We start from the raw sequence: 22,935 nt of genomic DNA, 5'->3' as shown, positions 1-22,935 counted from the left end.
CATCTCGTATTTCACGAAGAGATTACTCATTATCACTAAAGCCTCATTAACAAAGACATTATTCCAACAGCCGAGATAAACACAATCCATCTTCATTTCCAAAGAGGCGCCGTGCAGAAATGTCTCCGGCGGGCGCAGCCTCGGCTCATTGCGGCTCCACAACCTTTGTTTTCCACATTTGTATGAACATTTAGGTACAATCCAATTGTAGCGGATTCGGTCTTTGTGCTTTTATTTCCGGCTACAACATTTATTACCTGAAAGCCGATGAATTTCACCTCTGGGCTTCGGGCCTCGCTGTAAACCTGATGTGACCTTCATGTGGCCCCGGATCTGGAATAGAAAGAGAAATGATCGGCGCTCAGTGATCTAAACAAATAACGGCCAAATCAAGTTTATGCCGACTAATAATAGGAACACACGGCCGTAATCTCGTTACTTTCACCTACTGTCCTGTAGGTAATTGACCTCGGATGGGGAAGATTAGATGAGGCACACGTGGATGGAGACGCGTCCCAGGAGCTGCGCGCTGCAGATTATGGAGGAGACTCGTTAGCAGTGTAGTACCGGGACGATGCAGCAATGTCAATGCCACGGTCAGGGCCAGGGGCGCAATAATCCCCTACAAAACTAGAGTAAGGGATGCAATGGAGCTGCAGCATGTGCTCCTGCCTCCGACGTCAGTCATTGCACAGGCAGACCCACGGCATCATGGCACATTATATTACAGATGGAGAGTGTAGGTTTTCTTACTTCATGCATCATCACTGTCCCCATTGGGGCTCACAATCTACATTCCCTATCAGTCTTTGGAGTGTGGGAGGAAACCGGAGAACCCGGAGGAAACCCACACAAACATGGGGAGAACATACAAACTCCTCGCAGATGTTGTCCTTCATGGGATTTGAACCCAGCACCCCAGTGCTGCAAAGTAACAGTGCTAACCACTGAGCCACTGTGCTGCCCTCTAAATAGTACAGTGTTACCAATGAACCACTGTGCCGCTTTACATACAGTGCAGTGCTAACCACTGAGCCACCGTGCTGCGCTATATACAGTACAGTGCTAACCACTAAGTCACCGTGCTGCCCTCTAAATAGTACAGTGCTAACCACTGAGCCACCATACAGTGCTAACCACTGAGCCACCTTGTTACCCTATATATAGTACAGTGCTAACCACTGAGCCACCATACAGTGCTAACCACTGAGTCACCTTGCTGCCCTATATATAGTACAGTGCTAGCCACTGAGCCACCACAGTGCTAACCACTGAGTCACCTTGCTGCCCTATATATAGTACAGTGCTAACCACTGAGCCACCACAGTGCTAACCACTGAGTCACCTTGCTGCCCTATATATAGTACAGTGCTAACCACTGAGCCACCACAGTGCTAACCACTGAGTCACCTTGCTGCTCTATATATAGTACAGTGCTGACCACTGAGCCACCATGCTGCCCTATATGTAGTACAGTGCTAACCACTGAGCCACCATGCTGCTCTATATACAGTACAGTGCTGACCACTGAGCCACCATGCTGCCCTATATGTAGTACAGTGCTAACCACTGAGCCACCGTGCTGCCCTCTAAATAGTACAGTGTTACCAATGAACCACCGTGCCGCTTTACATACAGTACAGTGCTAACCACTGAGCCACCGTGCTGCGCTATATACAGTACAGTGCTAACCACTGAGTCACCGTGCTGCCCTCTAAATAGTACAGTGTTACCAATGAGCCACTGTGCTGCCCTATATATAGTACATTGCTAACCACTGAGCCACCATATAGTGCTAACCACTGAGCCACCTTGTTACCCTATATATAGTACAGTGCTAACCACTGAGCCACCATACAGTGCTAACCACTGAGTCACCTTGCTGCCCTATATATAGTACAGTGCTAACCACTGAGCCACCACAGTGCTAACCACTGAGTCACCTTGCTGCCCTATATATAGTACATTGCTAACCACTGAGCCACCATACAGTGCTAACCACTGAGTCACCTTGCTGCCCTATATATAGTACAGTGCTAACCACTGAGCCACCACACAGTGCTAACCACTGAGCCACCTTGCTGCCCTACATATAGTACAGTGCTAACCACTGAGCCACCATACAGTGCTAACCACTGAGTCACCTTGCTGCCCTATATATAGTACAGTGCTAACCACTGAGCCACCACACAGTGCTAACCACTGAGCCACCTTGTTGCCCTATATATAGTACAGTGATAACCACTGAGCCACCATGCTGCTCTATATACAGTACAGTGCTGACCACTGAGCCACCATGCTGCCCTATATGTAGTACAGTGCTAACCACTGAGCCACCGTGCTGCCCTCTAAATAGTACAGTGTTACCAATGAACCACCGTGCCGCTTTACATACAGTACAGTGCTAACCACTGAGCCACCGTGCTGCGCTATATACAGTACAGTGCTAACCACTGAGTCACCGTGCTGCCCTCTAAATAGTACAGTGTTACCAATGAGCCACTGTGCTGCCCTATATATAGTACATTGCTAACCACTGAGCCACCATATAGTGCTAACCACTGAGCCACCTTGTTACCCTATATATAGTACAGTGCTAACCACTGAGCCACCATACAGTGCTAACCACTGAGTCACCTTGCTGCCCTATATATAGTACAGTGCTAACCACTGAGCCACCACAGTGCTAACCACTGAGTCACCTTGCTGCCCTATATATAGTACATTGCTAACCACTGAGCCACCATACAGTGCTAACCACTGAGTCACCTTGCTGCCCTATATATAGTACAGTGCTAACCACTGAGCCACCACACAGTGCTAACCACTGAGCCACCTTGCTGCCCTACATATAGTACAGTGCTAACCACTGAGCCACCATACAGTGCTAACCACTGAGTCACCTTGCTGCCCTATATATAGTACAGTGCTAACCACTGAGCCACCACACAGTGCTAACCACTGAGCCACCTTGTTGCCCTATATATAGTACAGTGATAACCACTGAGCCACCACACAGTGCTAACCACTGAGCCACCTTGCTGCCCAATATATAGTACAGTGCTAACCACTGAGCCACCACACAGTGTTAACCACTGAGCCACCTTGTTGCTCTATATACAGTACAGTGCTAACCATGAGCCAGGATGCTTCTGTATAAAGTAATGTAGCAATATACACAGTACATTATACAAGACATGTTGCTGAGTGCAGCAGCTGCACAGAAGCCGCAGTGACTCTTCCGCCCCCTGTGGGTGACTGTGGACTGTGGCTACAGCTGATACTTTCCTTCTGCCGATACCTTACATTACAGGAGCAGTGTGAACGCACTCGGAGATAATTGCTTCCACAGCGGCTGCCATCCTGTAAATGTTTCTTACTTATTTTACAACCATTTCCTGCCGAATGTTATTTTTCTAAAGCTGCCCGCACCCCCCCAGATAATTGGGGGCTGACGGCACCAGAAATCATCACCAAACGGCCGATTACCATGGGGCCGATCTCACAAGACTGTTACTAGGGCAGATCTGAAAAATGTCATCTCATTGTCTCCACCGAGAAGTGTCGCCTGTCATATAGTGGTCACACGATGGCGGCAGCGCAGGGACCCCCACGTGTCCATGATGGGCAGAGTAGTTATGATTTTAGCATTTACTATAAGTGACTAAGAACAATATGGAAGCAGAAGGATTATGATCCCAGGTTACTATTACTAGACCTCACAAAGTGGAGCTGAGCTGCAATACCCAACACCGACATTGAGCAGAAGGGGCGCTGTTTCCCAAAAAAGAAAAGACCCTATTATTGTAATGCAGCGGTGAGTCACAGGGAGGGGGATTCATGAGTGGGGGACTCTTATTACTGCATCAATATGTTGTAACAATCCATTGGACAATGGATGTCTATAAGAACAGACATCCCCTTTAACGCTCAGATGAGTCGTTGTGTTCTCCAGAAATCTGACATTGATATATTTCGCTAAATTGAAACGTTAAGATCGGCCAGTTAATATCAGATCGGTGGGGGTCCGACAACAGCAGAAGTGAATCGTGTACAGAGCCAGAACGCCACGGCCCCTGAGGCCACGCGAACGGGCGCTGCTAACAGCTGACCGCCGGGGAGACTCGTGTCAGACTCCCCTGTCCTAACTACATACCATCAATGTCAGGGTCCTGGACGCCCCTTTAATGATGATATTCACATCTCTGGTCAGAGCTCGATGCTCCCAGATTTTACTCGGCGCCCCCCCCCCCCCCGTGGGATTCGTGGCTGACTGTGATCGCTCCGCCGTCTATGAATTATACATACGTTGTTTTGAAAATTATTTTAAGCCTCTTTGTATCGATTTTTAAATGGCATTGAGCATCGTCTCGGTGCTATTAGACCTGTCAGTGTCATTACCCTGCAGTCGGCGGTTCGCTCGGTGGCTGCTCCTCCCGTTATCGTTTCCTTCTGACCTGAGCGCGGCCGCTTAGACCTCGGCCGCCCATCTCGTCTCGCCCTACGCTCCGTGTAAGTGTCAGCGCACAGTGTGGACTCAGAGCGCGTGCACCATTACGGTGTACGGCGCTCGTGAAGACAAGATTGACTTGTCTGGAAGGATCGCTCCCATCCACGGTGGAGCCACGGCCGCGTTCAAGCATTTTAGACAACAATAGAAAAAAAGTTTAAAGAGCCAACAAATCAATGATCAGCAAGAGGACGAAAGAGGCGAAGCTTCCGCCTCCGGGTCTTCATCGTTCCGGTGCTGCTTCCACATCTTGTTTTACATTGATTTGTGCCTCTTCTTTGTTGCGCTCATTGGAAAAAAAAAAATGTGCTAAAAGCTAAAAGCACCAAGTCTCTGCCATTAGCGGAACGACTGCGAAGCAATTAGCTGCTCATACGCTAAACAGCTTGACACTAACTTTACATCCAAATAGCTTCCCCCCCCCCCCCCGCACAGGTCAAGGCTTTGGTCAACGTAGATGAAGATGTCTGCGTCCAAAAAAAAGCGGTGGCCAAAGACCCAAAGTGCAGACTCTTATCGGTCATGTGCTGTAGCTCCAAAAACGAAATAAAAAGGTGTCTAATGTACAGACAAAAAGTACACAACCAAAAAATCACTCACATGCACGGCATAGACCAGTGTACGGAAGTGGAGGTGTTGCCTACGTTTCCCCTAATGTGCGTTATTAGTGATGGCTTGTGTTCTGCCACAGGTAGCTGATAGGGACATTTAGAGTTAATGGTTGGGACTAGCCCAGAGTGGGAGGGGCTAATGTGAAGGGTCAGAGACAGGCAGGTAGATTCTAGCTAGCAGCTAGAGCAGACCATTGGACTGAGAGTTAAGCAGGGCCGCATGGATTGGGTGCCCCGAAAGTGAGCGCAGACTGAGGCAACGGATAGCATGTTCCAGAGGGGAGGCAAGGAAGAGTTATTAGAAGGAGTGAGTGATTCTCCGGAGACGAAGTCAATACGGGACAGTACGGAGTTATCTAACAGGCAAGTCACGGAGTGGCGCTGAGAAGGAAAGTGGGACGAAAAGAGAGAGTGCGCCGTGTGGTAGCTCCAAGGTGTCGGTCATCAGAGAAGCTATGTAACAGCCATAATAGCACAAGTAGCTCCCCGAAGGGGAAAAGGACCCTGAACCGCGGGTTGAAGGATAGGACTATCATTAACTGGTTAGTGGTGCTGTTGTAGGATCTCCTGAAGTGCTGTGCTGGGAGGTGGTGAAGGCTAAAGGACAGAGAGCGGAGCGAGGTCAGGAGGGAATGGGAATGACTCATCTTCTTAAAGGGGTGGTCCGAAATACAAATTAATTATCATCCCAATGCCTATCTATTTAATGCCATAATCTAATCTATTTTCTAATATACTTTAATAAAAAAAATTCCCTGTCCTTCCCTGACTACACTATCTAACTGCGGTGTTCAGAGACCTGCACTGCCCCTGCAAGTGACAGTATTCGTCTTACAATGCGCGCTGACAGTGTGCTCTGTTGCCGACTCATTACTACTGATCTGAGCCAGCGAGAGAACGCACTGTCATTGTACACATCGCACAGTGACAGAGCAAGGACTAGCCCAGACCCTGAAACGAAGATCACCGATGATGCAATAACCGCAGCCTCGGCCCACCCGATGACCCTTCATTTGGGATTTTCAAACGAAGTGTCATCAAAAAGAAAGTTGTAAGAAAAAAAACGAAAACCTGTTAGATACTGTACTGAGGGAAGGATAGGGAATTTTTAATTAAAGTATATTAAAAAATAGATTAGATTAGAGCATTAAATAGATAGGGATTTAGGATGAAAATTAATTTGCATTTCGGACCACCCCTTTAAGGGGGTAGAGGTAGAAAGCATTGGATTAGTATAAAGGTTACTCTGCTAATACCCGATGTGACGGATGCAGGACTTCTAGGGGGTGTCGCAGGATCGATTCTCTTCTTTGTGTGGTCACAATTTTGCCCACAGATGATATTAGTGCAGATATAGGGCTCCATAATGGGGCTCAGGTATTTTAGGGTCACAGCTGGTAAATATATTTATTTACAGCATACTTTGGTCACCCATTTATAGGGTAACGGTGAGAAGATTTTGGCCCTTCCTCTTTAGTTACTACTGATTGGACAGCAGTGACACAATGTATCAAAGCAGGTTGTATCTTGTGCTCCTCATTCTCCTCTATTAATAATAAACACAATGCACAGGGACATTATGGGTCCGTTCACACAGGCCGGAGCAGCCATGTTCAGTGCAGCGTATCCTGTAATGAGCTGTATGTTCCGCTGCCCCGGCTCCTGCCTTATATTGCTCTTGCCTCATTCACCCTGTCTTTGTTCTACTACCCCGGCTCCTGCCTGATATGGCTCTTGCCTCATTCACCCTGTCTTTGTTCCGCTACCCCGGCTCGTGCCTGATATTGCTCTCGCCTCGTCCTCCTGCCTGTCTTTGTTCCGCTACCCCAGCTCCTGCCTGATATTGCTCTCGCCTCGTCCTCCTGCCTGTCTTTGTTCCGCTACCCCGGCTCCTGCCTGATATGGCTCTTGCCTCATTCACCCTGTCTTTGTTCCGCTACCCCGGCTCGTGCCTGATATTGCTCTCGCCTCGTCCTCCTGCCTGTCTTTGTTCCGCTACCCCGGATCCTGCCTGATATGGCTCTTGCCTCATCCTCCATGTCTTTGTTCCGCTACCTCAGCTCCTGCCTGATATTGCTCTCGCCTCGTCCTCCTGCCTGTCTTTGTTCCGCTACCCCGGCTCCTGCCTGATATGGCTCTTGCCTCATTCACCCTGTCTTTGTTCCGCTACCCCGGCTCCTGCCTGATATTGCTCTTGTCTCGTCCTCCTGCCTGTCTTTGTTCCGCTACCCCGGCTCCTGCCTGATATGGCTCTCGCCTCATTCACCCTGTCTTTGTTCCGCTACCCCGGCTCCTGCCTGATATTGCTCTCACCTCGTCCTCCTGCCTGTCTTTGTTCCGCTACCCCGGCTCCTGCCTGATAATAATAATAATAATGTTTATTTTTATAGCGCCAACATATTCCACAGCACTTTACAAATTTTAAGGGGGACTTATACAGACAATACAAAATAAGCATATCTCATATCGAAAGCAGTGAGGGTCCGGCTGCTCGCAAGCTTACAGTCTATGAGGAAATGGGGGAGACACAAAAGGTAGAAAGTACATATATTGTATAATGCAGCCTTGATATACTAAATAGGATAAATAATAATACATGGACTGGTTGCAGCCAGTATGTGTGCAGTCCTGACCGAGGCTAATCAGTGCATGGTTGGTATGAACCCGAAGTTGAAGAAGATTTTAATATGGAGGAAAACTGGGACGGACAACTGGGATGGACAGATAGTGTGTGGAGGCGATACGCCAGTCTAAAGAAATGGGTTTTTAGGGTCCGCTTGAAACTGTGGGTATTGGGAATTAATCGAACTGTCCTGGGTAGTGTATTCCAAAGAATTGGCGCAGCACGCGAGAAATCTTGGAGACGGGAGTGGGAAGTTCGGATTATGGAGGATTTTAGTTTTAAGTCACTGGCAGAACGGAGGGCACGTGTAGGGTGGTAGACTGAGACAATAGAGGAGATGTAGGGGGGTACTGAAGCATGGAGCGCTTTGTGGGTAAGCGTGATAAGTTTATATTGAACTCTATATTGGATGGGTAACCAGTGTAATGACTGGCACAGGGAAGAGGCATCGGTGTAGCGGTTGGCGAGGAATATGATCCTGGCTGCTGCATTAAGGATGGATTGGAGAGGGGAGAGTTTAGTAAGAGGAGACCGATAAGTAGAGAGTTGCAGTAGTCCAGACGGGAATGAATAAGAGCGACAGTAAGAGTTTTTGCTGAGTCAAAGGTGAGAAAAGTCCTGATTCTTGAGATGTCTTTGAGGTGTAGATGACATGAACGAGCGAGTGATTTGATGTGAGGAGTGAAAGAAAGATCTGAATCAAAAATGACCCCAAGACAGCGGGCTTGTTGCCTGATATTGCACTTGCATCGTCCTCATGCCTGTCTTTGTTCCGCTGGCCTGGCTCCTGCCTGATATTGCTTTTGCCTCTTCTTCCTGCCTGTTTTTGATCTGCTACCGCAGCTCTTGCCTGATATTGCTCTTGCCTCATCCCCCCCCGTCCTCCTGCCTGTCATTGTTCCGCTTCCCCGGCTCCTGCCTTATATTGCTCTTGCCTCATTCACCCTGTCTTTGTTCTACTACCCCGGCTCCTGCCTGATATGGCTCTTGCCTCATTCACCCTGTCTTTGTTCCGCTACCCCGGCTCGTGCCTGATATTGCTCTCGCCTCGTCCTCCTGCCTGTCTTTGTTCCGCTACCCCAGCTCCTGCCTGATATTGCTCTCGCCTCGTCCTCCTGCCTGTCTTTGTTCCGCTACCCCGGCTCCTGCCTGATATGGCTCTTGCCTCATTCACCCTGTCTTTGTTCCGCTACCCCGGCTCGTGCCTGATATTGCTCTCGCCTCGTCCTCCTGCCTGTCTTTGTTCCGCTACCCCGGATCCTGCCTGATATGGCTCTTGCCTCATCCTCCATGTCTTTGTTCCGCTACCTCAGCTCCTGCCTGATATTGCTCTCGCCTCGTCCTCCTGCCTGTCTTTGTTCCGCTACCCCGGCTCCTGCCTGATATGGCTCTTGCCTCATTCACCCTGTCTTTGTTCCGCTACCCCGGCTCCTGCCTGATATTGCTCTTGTCTCGTCCTCCTGCCTGTCTTTGTTCCGCTACCCCGGCTCCTGCCTGATATGGCTCTCGCCTCATTCACCCTGTCTTTGTTCCGCTACCCCGGCTCCTGCCTGATATTGCTCTCACCTCGTCCTCCTGCCTGTCTTTGTTCCGCTACCCCGGCTCCTGCCTGATAATAATAATAATAATGTTTATTTTTATAGCGCCAACATATTCCGCAGCACTTTACAAATTTTAAGGGGGACTTATACAGACAATACAAAATAAGCATATCTCATATCGAAAGCAGTGAGGGTCCGGCTGCTCGCAAGCTTACAGTCTATGAGGAAATGGGGGAGACACAAAAGGTAGAAAGTACATATATTGTATAATGCAGCCTTGATATACTAAATAGGATAAATAATAATACATGGACTGGTTGCAGCCAGTATGTGTGCAGTCCTGACCGAGGCTAATCAGTGCATGGTTGGTATGAACCCGAAGTTGAAGAAGATTTTAATATGGAGGAAAACTGGGACGGACAACTGGGATGGACAGATAGTGTGTGGAGGCGATACGCCAGTCTAAAGAAATGGGTTTTTAGGGTCCGCTTGAAACTGTGGGTATTGGGAATTAATCGAACTGTCCTGGGTAGTGTATTCCAAAGAATTGGCGCAGCACGCGAGAAATCTTGGAGACGGGAGTGGGAAGTTCGGATTATGGAGGATTTTAGTTTTAAGTCACTGGCAGAACGGAGGGCACGTGTAGGGTGGTAGACTGAGACAATAGAGGAGATGTAGGGGGGTACTGAAGCATGGAGCGCTTTGTGGGTAAGCGTGATAAGTTTATATTGAACTCTATATTGGATGGGTAACCAGTGTAATGACTGGCACAGGGAAGAGGCATCGGTGTAGCGGTTGGCGAGGAATATGATCCTGGCTGCTGCATTAAGGATGGATTGGAGAGGGGAGAGTTTAGTAAGAGGAGACCGATAAGTAGAGAGTTGCAGTAGTCCAGACGGGAATGAATAAGAGCGACAGTAAGAGTTTTTGCTGAGTCAAAGGTGAGAAAAGTCCTGATTCTTGAGATGTCTTTGAGGTGTAGATGACATGAACGAGCGAGTGATTTGATGTGAGGAGTGAAAGAAAGATCTGAATCAAAAATGACCCCAAGACAGCGGGCTTGTTGCCTGATATTGCACTTGCATCGTCCTCATGCCTGTCTTTGTTCCGCTGGCCTGGCTCCTGCCTGATATTGCTTTTGCCTCTTCTTCCTGCCTGTTTTTGATCTGCTACCGCAGCTCTTGCCTGATATTGCTCTTGCCTCATCCCCCCTCGTCCTCCTGCCTGTCATTGTTCCGCTTCCCCGGCTCCTGTCTGATATTGCTCTTGCCTCTTCCTCCTGCCTATCTTTGTTCCACTACCCCAGCTCCTGCCTGATTTTGCCTCTTCCTCCTGCCTGTCTTTGTTCCGCTGCCCGGCTACTGCCTGATAATGCTCTTGCCTCATCCTCCTGCCTGTCTTTGTTCTGCTACCATGGCTCCTGCCCGATATTGCTCTTGCCTCGTCCTCCTGCCTGTCTTTGTTCTGCTGCCCAGGCTCCTGCCTGATATTGTTCTTGCCTCGTCCTCCTGCCTGTCTTTGTTCCACTGGCCTGGCTCCTGCCTGATTTTGCTCTTGCATCTTCTTCCTGCCTGTCTTTGATCTGTTACCCCGGCACCTGCCTGATATTGCTCTTGCCTCGTCGTCCCGCCTGACTTTGTTCCGATACTCTGGCTCCTGCCTGATATTGCTCTTGCCTCATCCTCCCTGTCTTTGTTCCGCTGCCCCGGATCCTGCCTGATATTGCTCTTGCCTCGTCCTCCTGCCTGTCTTTGTTCTGCTGCCCAGGCTCCTGCCTGATATTGCTCTCGCCTCGTCCTCCTGCCTGTCTTTGTTCCACTGGCCTGGCTCCTGCCTGATTTTGCTCTTGCCTCTTCTTCCTGCCTGTCTTTGATCTGTTACCCCGGCACCTGCCTGATATTGCTCTTGCCTCATCCTCTCTGTCTTTGTTCTGCTACCCTGGCTCCTCCCTGATATTGCTCTTGCCTCGTCCTCCCGCCTGTCTTTGTTCTGCTACCCCGGCTCTTCCCTGATATTGCTCTTGCCTCGTCGTCCCGCCTGACTTTGTTCCGATACTCCGGCTCCTGCCTGATATTGCTCTTGCCTCATCCTCCCTGTCTTTGTTCCGCTGTCCCGGATCCTGCCTGATATTGCTCTTGCCTCGTCCTCCTGCCTGTCTTTGTTCTGCTGCCCAGGCTCCTGCCTGATATTGCTCTCGCCTCATCCTCCTGCCTGTTTTTGTTCCACTGGCCTGGCTCCTGCCTGATTTTGCTCTTGCCTGTTCTTCCTGCCTGTCTTTGATCTGCTACCCCGGCTCCTGCCTGATATTGCTCTTGCCTCATCCTCCCTGTCTTTGTTCCACTACCCCAGCTCCTGCCTGATATTGCTCTTGCCTCTTCCTCCTGCCTGTCTTTGTTCTGCTACCCCTGCTCTTCCCTGATATTGGTCTTGCCTCGTCCCCCCGCCTGTCTTTGTTCTGCTACCCCGGCTCCTGCCTGATATTGCTCTTGCCTCATCCTCCCTGTCTTTGTTCTGCTACCCCGGCTCCTGCCTTATATTGCTCTTGCCTCATTCTCCCTGTCTTTGTACCGCTACCCCGGCTCCTGCCTGATATTGCTCTTGCCTCATTCTCCCTGTCTTTGTTCTGCTACACTGGCTCCTGCTTGATATTGCTCTTGCCTTGTCCCCCCGCCTGCCTTTGTTTCGCTACCCCGGCTCCTGCCTGATATTGCTCTTGCCTCATCCTCCCTGTCTTTGTTCCGCTACCCCGGCTCCTGCCTGATATTGCTCTTGCCTCATTCTCCCTGTCTTTGTTCCGCTACCCCGGCTCCTGCCTGATATTGCTCTTGCCTCATTCTCCCTGTCTTTGTTCCGCTACCCCGGCTTCTGCCTGATATTGCTCTTGCCTCGTCCCCCCCGCCTGTCTTTGTTCCGCTACCCCGGCTCCTGCCTGATATTGCTCTTGCCTCGTCCCCCCGCCTGTCTTTGTTCCGCTACCCCGGCTCCTGCCTTATATTGCTCTTGCCTAGTGTTGAGCGAGTATCTTCTATTAACCCTTTCGGCGAGTATGCTCGGGCTGAGCTCCGAGTATTTACAGGTGCTCGGTGATATGGTTGAATCGCTCCCGTGTGCATGATTTGCGACTGTTTGACAGCTTTAATACATGTGAGGAATGTGTAAGCAATAGACATCACATGTAATAAAGCTGTCAAACAGTTGCAAATCATGCACACGGGAGCGATTCAACCATATCATCGAGCAGCTGTAAATACTCGGAGCTCGGCCCGAGCATACTCGCCGAAAGGGTTAACAGAACATACTCGCTCAACACTACTCTTGCCTCATTTTCCCTGTCTTTGTTCCGCTACCCCAGCTCCTGCCTGATATTGCTCTTGTCTCATCCTCCCTGTCTTTGTTCCGCTACCCCAGCTCCTGCCTGATATTGCTCTTGCCTCATCCTCCCTGTCTTTGTTCCGCTACCCCAGCTCCTGCCTGATATTGTTCTTGCCTCATCCTCCCTGTCTTTGTTCCGCTACCCCGGCTCGTGCCTGATATTGCTCTCGCCTCGTCCTCCTGCCTGTCTTTGTTCCGCTACCCCAGCTCCTGCCTGATATTGCTCTCGCCTCGTCCTCCTGCCTGTCTTTGTTCCCCTACCCCGGCTCCTGCCTGATATGGCTCTTGCCACATTCACCCTGTCTTTGTTCCGCTACCCCGGCTCCTGCCTGATATTGCTCTTGCCTCATCCTCCCTGTCTTTGTTCCGCTACCCCGGCTCCTGCCTGATATGGCTCTTGCCTCATTCACCCTGTCTTTGTTCCGCTACCCCGGCTCCTGCCTGATATTGCTCTTGCCTCATCCTCCCTGTCTTTGTTCCGCTACCCCGGCTCCTGCCTGATATTGCTCTTGCTTAGTCCTTCCGCCTGTCTTTCTGTTTTCTCTCACCTTGTAATGCCTCTGTCTGTCTCTTCCGCTCAGTTAGAGCGTCTCTCATCCATTAGAAATCAATTAAGTGCAGCGGAGAACACGAATGTGCAGGAGAAATAGTGGAGAACATATTGCTATCTGCTCCAGAATTAAATCCATCCTCTCGTCTCAGGATTACACCCAGAGGTTCAGCTACAAGTGAATTAGGACTGGGCTCCTGGTCCCACCACACTCAGCAGCTGCAGTCACTGGGGGGAGATTTCCAGGAGTCTGGCAGGAACACAGATAACTTAATTTCAGATCTCAATGTGCTAAATGAGTCCAAATGCTCCGTACAGTATATCTGCTGTATTACATTAGAGCCCAACAGATCCGATTAGTATCCAGTGATCATTTCCCCCGGCGGCCGCTCCATCTCACCATCTAACGTTCTTAAGTGAGGGGGAAGATGCAGAGTTACTGCAGGAACTTCATATCTGCCCGACATTGTGGTGAACGAGTGGTCCCAGATAATCGTCACTGTGTGAATGGGAACATAAGATGAGCACAAAGTACAAGGGAGCATAAAGATCCCAGGAACAACATCACCGGAAGTGACCCAGCAACACCGGGAAGAAGCGCAGTACTAATGTAAATCTATAGTAAGATGGAATCTATACTGTATTCTGATGATTTGTATCAAACCTCAAAATGTACACTCATCTAAAAGTATAGAATAGTGAGTGCAGCTCTGGCGTATAATACAGGATGTAACTCAGGATCAGTAATGTAATGTATGTACACAGTGACTGCACCAGCAGAATAGTGAGTGCAGCTCTGGAATATAATACAGGATGTAACTCAGGATCAGCAATGTAATGTATGTACACAGTGACTGCACCAGCAGAATAGTGAGTGCAGCTCTGGAGTATAATACAGGATGTAACTCAGGATCAGTAATGTAATGTATGTACACAGTGACTGCACCAGCAGAATAGTGAGTGCAGCTCTGGAGTATAATACAGGAGGTAACTCAGGATCAGTAATGTAATGTATGTGCACAGTGACTGCACCAGCAGAATAGTGAGTGCAGCTCTGGAGTATAATACAGGATATAACTCAGGATCAGTAATGTAATGTATGTACACAGAGACTGCACCAGCAGAATAGTGAGTGCAGCTCTGGAGTATAATACAGGATGTAACTCAGGATCAGTAATGTAATGTATGTACACAGTGACTGCACCAGCAGAATAGTGAGTGCAGCTCTGGAGTATAATACAGGATGTAACTCAGGATCAGTAATGTAATGTATGTACACAGTGACTGCACCAGCAGAATAGTGAGTGCAGCTCTGGAGTATAATACAGGATGTAAGTCAGGATCAGTAATGTAATGTATGTACACAGTGACTGCACCAGCAGAATAGTGAGTGCAGCTCTGGAGTATAATACAGGAGGTAACTCAGGATCAGTAATGTAATGTATGTACACAGTGACTGCACCAGCAGAATAGTGAGTGCAGCTCTGGAGTATAATACAGGAGGTAACTCAGGATCAGTAATGTAATGTATGTACACAGTGACTGCACCAGCAGAATAGTGAGTGCAGCTCTGGAGTATAATACAGGATGTAACTCAGGATCAGAAATGTAATGTATGTACACAGTGACTGCACCAGCAGAATAGTGAGTGCAGCTCTGGAGTATAATACAGGATGTAACTCAGGATCAGTAATGTAATGTATGTACACAGTGACTGCACCAGCAGAATAGTGAGTGCAGCTCTGCAGTATAATACAGGATGTAACTCAGGATCAGTAATGTAATGTATGTACACAGTGACTGCACCAGCAGAATAGTGAGTGCAGCTCTGGAGTATAATACAGGATGTAACTCAGTATCAGTAATGTAATGTATGTACACAGTGACTGCACCAGCAGAATAGTGAGCGCAGCTCTGGAGTATAATACAGGATGTAACTCAGGATCAGTAATGTATGTACACAGTGACTGGACCAGCAGAATAGTGAGTGCAGCTCTGGAGTATAATACAGGATGTAACTCAGGATCAGTAATGTAATGTATGTACACAGTGACTGCACCAGCAGAATAGTGAGTGCAGCTCTGGGGTATAATACAGGATGTAACTCAGGATCAGTAATGTATGTACACAGTGACTGCACCAGCAGAATAGTGAGTACAGCTCTGGAGTATAATGCAGGAGGTAACTCAGGATCAGTAATGTAATGTATGTATACAGTGACTGCACCAGCAGAATAGTGAGTGCAGCTCTGGAGTATAATACAGGATGTAACTCAGGATCAGTAATGTATGTACACAGTGACTGGACCAGCAGAATAGTGAGTGCAGCTCTGGAGTATAATATAGGAGGTAACTCAGGATCAGTAATGTAATATATGTACACAGTGACTGCACCAGCAGAATAGTGAGTGCAGCTCTGGAGTATAATACAGGAGGTAACTCAGGATCAGTAATGTATGTACACAGTGACTGCACCAGCAGGATAGTGAGTGCAGCTCTGGAGTATAAAACAGGATATAACTCAGGATCAGTAATGTAATGTATGTACACAGTGACTGCACCAGCAGAATAGTGAGTGCAGCTCTGGAGTATAATACAGGATGTAACTCAGGATCAGTAATGTAATGTATGTACACAGAGACTGCACCAGCAGAATAGTGAGTGCAGCTCTGGAGTATAATACAGGATGTAACTCAGGATCAGTAATGTAATGTATGTACACAGTGACTGCACCAGCAGAATAGTGAGTGCAGCTCTGGAGTATAATACAGGATGTAACTCAGGATCAGTAATGTAATGTATGTACACAGTGACTGCACCAGCAGAATAGTGAGTGCAGCTCTGGAGTATAATACAGGAGGTAACTCAGGATCAGTAATGTAATGTATGTACACAGTGACTGCACCAGCAGAATAGTGAGTGCAGCTCTGGAGTATAATACAGGAGGTAACTCAGGATCAGTAATGTAATGTATGTACACAGTGACTCCACCAGCAGAATAGTGAGTGCAGCTCTGGAGTATAATACAGGAGGTAACTCAGGATCAGTAATGTAATGTATGTACATAGTGACTGCACCAGCAGAATAGTGAGTGCAGCTCTGGAGTATAATACAGGATGTAACTCAGAATCAGTAATGTAATGTATGTACACAGTGACTCCACCAGCAGAATAGTGAGTGCAGCTCTGGAGTATAATACAGGATGTAACTCAGGATCAGTAATGTAATGTATGTACACAGTGACTGCACCAGCAGAATAGTGAGTGCAGCTCTGGAGTATAATACAGGATGTAAGTCAGGATCAGTAATGTAATGTATGTACACAGTGACTGCACCAGCAGAATAGTGAGTGCAGCTCTGGAGTATAATACAGGAGGTAACTCAGGATCAGTAATGTAATGTATGTACACAGTGACTGCACCAGCAGAATAGTGAGTGCAGCTCTGGAGTATAATACAGGATGTAACTCAGGATCAGTAATGTAATGTATGTACACAGTGACTGCACCAGCAGAATAGTGAGTGCAGCTCTGGAGTATAATACAGGAGGTAACTCAGGATCAGTAATGTAATGTATGTACACAGTGACTGCACCAGCAGAATAGTGAGTGCAGCTCTGGAGTATAATACAGGATGTAACTCAGGATCAGTAATGTAATGTATGTACACAGTGACTGCACCAGCAGAATAGTGAGTGCAGCTCTGGAGTATAATACAGGATGTAACTCAGGATCAGTAATGTAATGTATGTACACAGTGACTGCACCAGCAGAATAGTGAGTGCAGCTCTGGAGTATAATACAGGATGTAACTCAGGATCAGTAATGTAATGTATGTACACAGTGACTGCACCAGCAGAATAGTGAGTGCAGCTCTGGAGTATAATACAGGATGTAACTCAGTATCAGTAATGTAATGTATGTACACAGTGACTGCACCAGCAGAATAGTGAGCGCAGCTCTGGAGTATAATACAGGATGTAACTCAGGATCAGTAATGTATGTACACAGTGACTGGACCAGCAGAATAGTGAGTGCAGCTCTGGAGTATAATACAGGATGTAACTCAGGATCAGTAATGTAATGTATGTACACAGTGACTGCACCAGCAGAATAGTGAGTGCAGCTCTGGAGTATAATACAGGATGTAACTCAGGATCAGTAATGTATGTACACAGTGACTGCACCAGCAGAATAGTGAGTGCAGCTCTGGAGTATAATGCAGGAGGTAACTCAGGATCAGTAATGTAATGTATGTATACAGTGACTGCACCAGCAGAATAGTGAGTGCAGCTCTGGAGTATAATACAGGATGTAACTCAGGATCAGTAATGTATGTACACAGTGACTGGACCAGCAGAATAGTGAGTGCAGCTCTGGAGTATAATATAGGAGGTAACTCAGGATCAGTAATGTAATATATGTACACAGTGACTGCACCAGCAGAATAATGAGTGCAGATCTGGAGTATAATACAGGAGGTAACTCAGGATCAGTAATGTATGCACACAGTGACTGCACCAGCAGGATAGTGAGTGCAGCTCTGGAGTATAATACAGGAGGTAACTCAGGATCAGTAATGTAATGTATGTACACAGTGACTGCACCAGCAGAATAGTGAGTGCAGCTCTGGAGTATAATACAGGATGTAACTCAGGATCAGTAATGTAATGTATGTACACAGTGACTGCACCAGCAGAATAGTGAGTGCAGCTCTGGAGTATAATACAGGAGGTAACTCAGGATCAGTAATGTAATGTATGTACACAGTGACTGCACCAGCAGAATAGTGAGTGCAGCTCTGGAGTATAATACAGGATGTAACTCAGGATCAGTAATGTATGTATGTACACAGTGACTGCACCAGCAGAATAGTGAGTGCAGCTCTGGAGTATAATACAGGATGTAACTCAGGATCAGTAATGTAATGTATGTACACAGTGACTCCACCAGCAGAATAGTGAGTGCAGCTCTGGAGTATAATACAGGATGTAACTCAGGATCAGTAATGTAATGTATGTACACAGTGACTATACCAGCAGAATAGTGAGTGCAGCTCTGGAGTATAGTACAGGAGGTAACTCAGGATCAGTAATGTAATGTATATACACAGTGACTGCACCAGCAGAATAGTGAGTGCAGCTCTGGAGTATAATACAGGATGTAACTCAGGATCAGTAATGTAATGTATGTACACAGTGACTCCACCAGCATAATAGTGAGTGCAGCTCTGGAGTATAATACAGGATGTAACTCAGGATCAGTAATGTAATGTATGTACACAGTGACTCCACCAGCAGAATAGTGAGTGCAGCTCTGGAGTATAATACAGGATGTAACTCAGGATCAGTAATGTAATGTATGTACACAGTGACTGCACCAGCAGAATAGTGAGTGCAGCTCAGCAGTATAATACAGGATGTAACTCAGGATCAGTAATGTAATGTATGTACACAGTGACTGCACCAGCAGAATAGTGATTGCAGCTCTGGAGTATAATACAGGAGGTAACTCAGGATCAGTAATGTAATGTATGTGCACAGTGACTGCACCAGCAGAATAGTGAGCGCAGCTCTGGAGTATAATACAGGAGGTAACTCAGGATCAGTAATGTAATGTATGTACACAGTGACTGCACCAGCAGAATAGTGAGTGCAGCTCTGGAGTATAATACAGGATGTAACTCAGGATCAGTAATGTAATGTATGTACACAGTGACTGCACCAGCAGAATAGTGAGTGCAGCTCTGGAGTATAATACAGGATGTAACTCAGGATCAGTAATGTAATGTATGTACACAGTGACTGTACCAGCAGAATAGTGAGTGCAGCTCTGGAGTATAATACAGGAGGTAACTCAGGATCAGTAATATAATGTATGTACACAGTGACTGTACCAGCAGAATAGTGAGTGCAGCTCTGGAGTATAATACAGGATGTAACTCAGGATCAGTAATGTAATGTATGTACACAGTGACTGCACCAGCAGAATAGTGAGTGCAGCTCTGGAGTATAATACAGGAGGTAACTCAGGATCAGTAATGTAATGTATGTACACAGTGACTGCACCAGCAGAATAGTGAGTGCAGCTCTGGAGTATAATACAGGAGGTAACTCAGGATCAGTAATGTAATGTATGTACACAGTGACTGCACCAGCAGAATAGTGAGTGCAGCTCTGGAGTATAATACAGGAGGTAACTCAGGATCAGTAATGTATGTATGTACACAGTGACTGCACCAGCAGAATAGTGAGTGCAGCTCTGGAGTATAATACAGGATGTACCTCAGGATCAGTAATGTAATGTATGTACACAGTGACTGCACCAGCAGAATAGTGAGTGCAGCTCTGGAGTATAATACAGGAGGTAACTCAGGATCAGTAATGTAATGTATGTACACAGTGACTGTACCAGCAGAATAGTGAGTGCAGCTCTGGAGTATAATACAGGAGGTAACTCAGGATCAGTAATATAATGTATGTACACAGTGACTGTACCAGCAGAATAGTGAGTGCAGCTCTGGAGTATAATACAGGATGTAACTCAGGATCAGTAATGTAATGTATGTACACAGTGACTGCACCAGCAGAATAGTGAGTGCAGCTCTGGAGTATAATACAGGATGTAACTCAGGATCAGTAATGTAATGTATGTACACAGTGACTGCACCAGCAGAATAGTGAGTGCAGCTCTGGAGTATAATACAGGAGGTAACTCAGGATCAGTAATGTAATGTATGTACACAGTGACTGCACCAGCAGAATAGTGAGTGCAGCTCTGGAGTATAATACAGGATGTAACTCAGGATCAGTAATGTAATGTATGTACACAGTGACTGCACCAGCAGAATAGTGAGTGCAGCTCTGGATTATAATACAGGATGTAACTCAGGATCAGTAATGTATGTATGTACACAGTGACTGCACCAGCAGAATAGTGAGTGCAGCTCTGGAGTATAATACAGGATGTACCTCAGGATTAGTAATGTAATGTATGTACACAGTGACTGCACCAGCAGAATAGTGAGTGCAGCTCTGGGGTATAATACAGGATGTAACTCAGGATCAGTAATGTAATGTATGTACACAGTGACTGCACCAGCAGAATAGTGAGTGCAGCTCTGGAGTATAATACAGGAGGTAACTCAGGATCAGTAATGTAATGTATGTACACAGTGACTGCACCAGCAGAATAGTGAGTGCAGCTCTGGAGTATAATACAGGAGGTAACTCAGGATCAGTAATGTAATGTATGTACACAGTGACTGCACCAGCAGAATAGTGAGTGCAGCTCTGGAGTATAATACAGGAGGTAACTCAGGATCAGTAATGTAATGTATGTACACAGTGACTGCACCAGCAGAATAGTGAGTGCAGCTCTGGAGTATAATACAGGAGGTAACTCAGGATCAGTAATGTATGTATGTACACAGTGACTGCACCAGCAGAATAGTGAGTGCAGCTCTGGAGTATAATACAGGATGTACCTCAGGATCAGTAATGTAATGTATGTACACAGTGACTGCACCAGCAGAATAGTGAGTGCAGCTCTGGAGTATAATACAGGAGGTAACTCAGGATCAGTAATGTAATGTATGTACACAGTGACTGTACCAGCAGAATAGTGAGTGCAGCTCTGGAGTATAATACAGGAGGTAACTCAGGATCAGTAATATAATGTATGTACACAGTGACTGTACCAGCAGAATAGTGAGTGCAGCTCTGGAGTATAATACAGGATGTAACTCAGGATCAGTAATGTAATGTATGTACACAGTGACTGCACCAGCAGAATAGTGAGTGCAGCTCTGGAGTATAATACAGGATGTAACTCAGGATCAGTAATGTAATGTATGTACACAGTGACTGCACCAGCAGAATAGTGAGTGCAGCTCTGGAGTATAATACAGGAGGTAACTCAGGATCAGTAATGTAATGTATGTACACAGTGACTGCACCAGCAGAATAGTGAGTGCAGCTCTGGAGTATAATACAGGATGTAACTCAGGATCAGTAATGTAATGTATGTACACAGTGACTGCACCAGCAAAATAGTGAGTGCAGCTCTGGATTATAATACAGGATGTAACTCAGGATCAGTAATGTATGTATGTACACAGTGACTGCACCAGCAGAATAGTGAGTGCAGCTCTGGAGTATAATACAGGATGTACCTCAGGATTAGTAATGTAATGTATGTACACAGTGACTGCACCAGCAGAATAGTGAGTGCAGCTCTGGGGTATAATACAGGATGTAACTCAGGATCAGTAATGTAATGTATGTACACAGTGACTGCACCAGCAGAATAGTGAGTGCAGCTCTGGAGTATAATACAGGAGGTAACTCAGGATCAGTAATGTAATGTATGTACACAGTGACTGCACCAGCAGAATAGTGAGTGCAGCTCTGGGGTATAATACAGGATGTAACTCAGGATCAGTAATGTAATGTATGTACACAGTGACTGCACCTGCAGAATAGTGAGTGCAGCTCTGGAGTATAATACAGGATGTAACTCAGGATCAGTAATGTAATGTATGTACACAGTGACTGCACCAGCAGAATAGTGAGTGCAGCTCTGGAGTATAATACAGGAGGTAACTCAGGATCAGTAATGTAATGTATGTACACAGTGACTGCACCAGCAGAATAGTGAGTGCAGCTCTGGAGTATAATACAGGAGGTAACTCAGGATCAGTAATGTAATGTATGTACACAGTGACTGCACCAGCAGAATAGTGAGTGCAGCTCTGGGGTATAATACAGGATGTAACTCAGGATCAGTAATGTAATGTATGTACACAGTGACTGCACCAGCAGAATAGTGAGTGCAGCTCTGGAGTATAATACAGGATGTAACTCAGGATCAGTAATGTAATGTATGTACACAGTGACTGCACCAGCAGAATAGTGAGTGCAGCTCTGGAGTATAATACAGGATGTAACTCAGGATCAGTAATGTAATGTATGTACACAGTGACTGCACCAGTAGAATAGTGAGTGCAGCTCTGGAGTATAATACAGGAGGTAACTCAGGATCAGTAATGTAATGTATGTACACAGTGACTGCACCAGCAGAATAGTGAGCGCAGCTCTGGAGTATAATACAGGATGTAACTCAGGATTAGTAATGTAATGTATGTACACAGTGACTGCACCAGCAGAATAGTGAGTGCAGCTCTGGAGTATAATACAGGATGTAACTCAGGATCAGTAATGTAATGTATGTACACAGTGACTCCACCAGCAGAATAGTGAGTGCAGCTCTGGAGTATAATACAGGATGTAACTCAGGATCAGTAATGTAATGTATGTACACAGTGACTGCACCAGCAGAATAGTGAGTGCAGCTCTGGAGTATAATACAGGATGTAACTCAGGATCAGTAATGTAATGTATGTACACAGTGACTCTACCAGCAGAATAGTGAGTGCAGCTCTGGAGTATAATACAGGATGTAACTCAGGATCAGTAATGTAATGTATGTACACAGTGACTCCAACAGCAGAATAGTGAGTGCAGCTCTGGACTATAATACAGGATGTAACTCAGGATCAGTAATGTAATGTATGTACACAGTGACTGCACCAGCAGAATAGTGAGTGCAGCTCTGGAGTATAATACAGGATGTAACTCAGGATTAGTAATGTAATGTATGTACACAGTGACTGCACCAGCAGAATAGTGAGTGCAGCTCTGGAGTATAATACAGGATGTAACTCAGGATCA

This window comes from Phyllobates terribilis, unplaced genomic scaffold (assembly GCF_046119375.1).
Source record: "Phyllobates terribilis strain yellow unplaced genomic scaffold, ASM4611937v1 Scaffold_12__6_contigs__length_324123572, whole genome shotgun sequence".
NCBI classification, from domain to species: Eukaryota; Metazoa; Chordata; class Amphibia; order Anura; family Dendrobatidae; genus Phyllobates; species Phyllobates terribilis.
Note: the sequence above shows the minus strand (reverse complement) of the source record.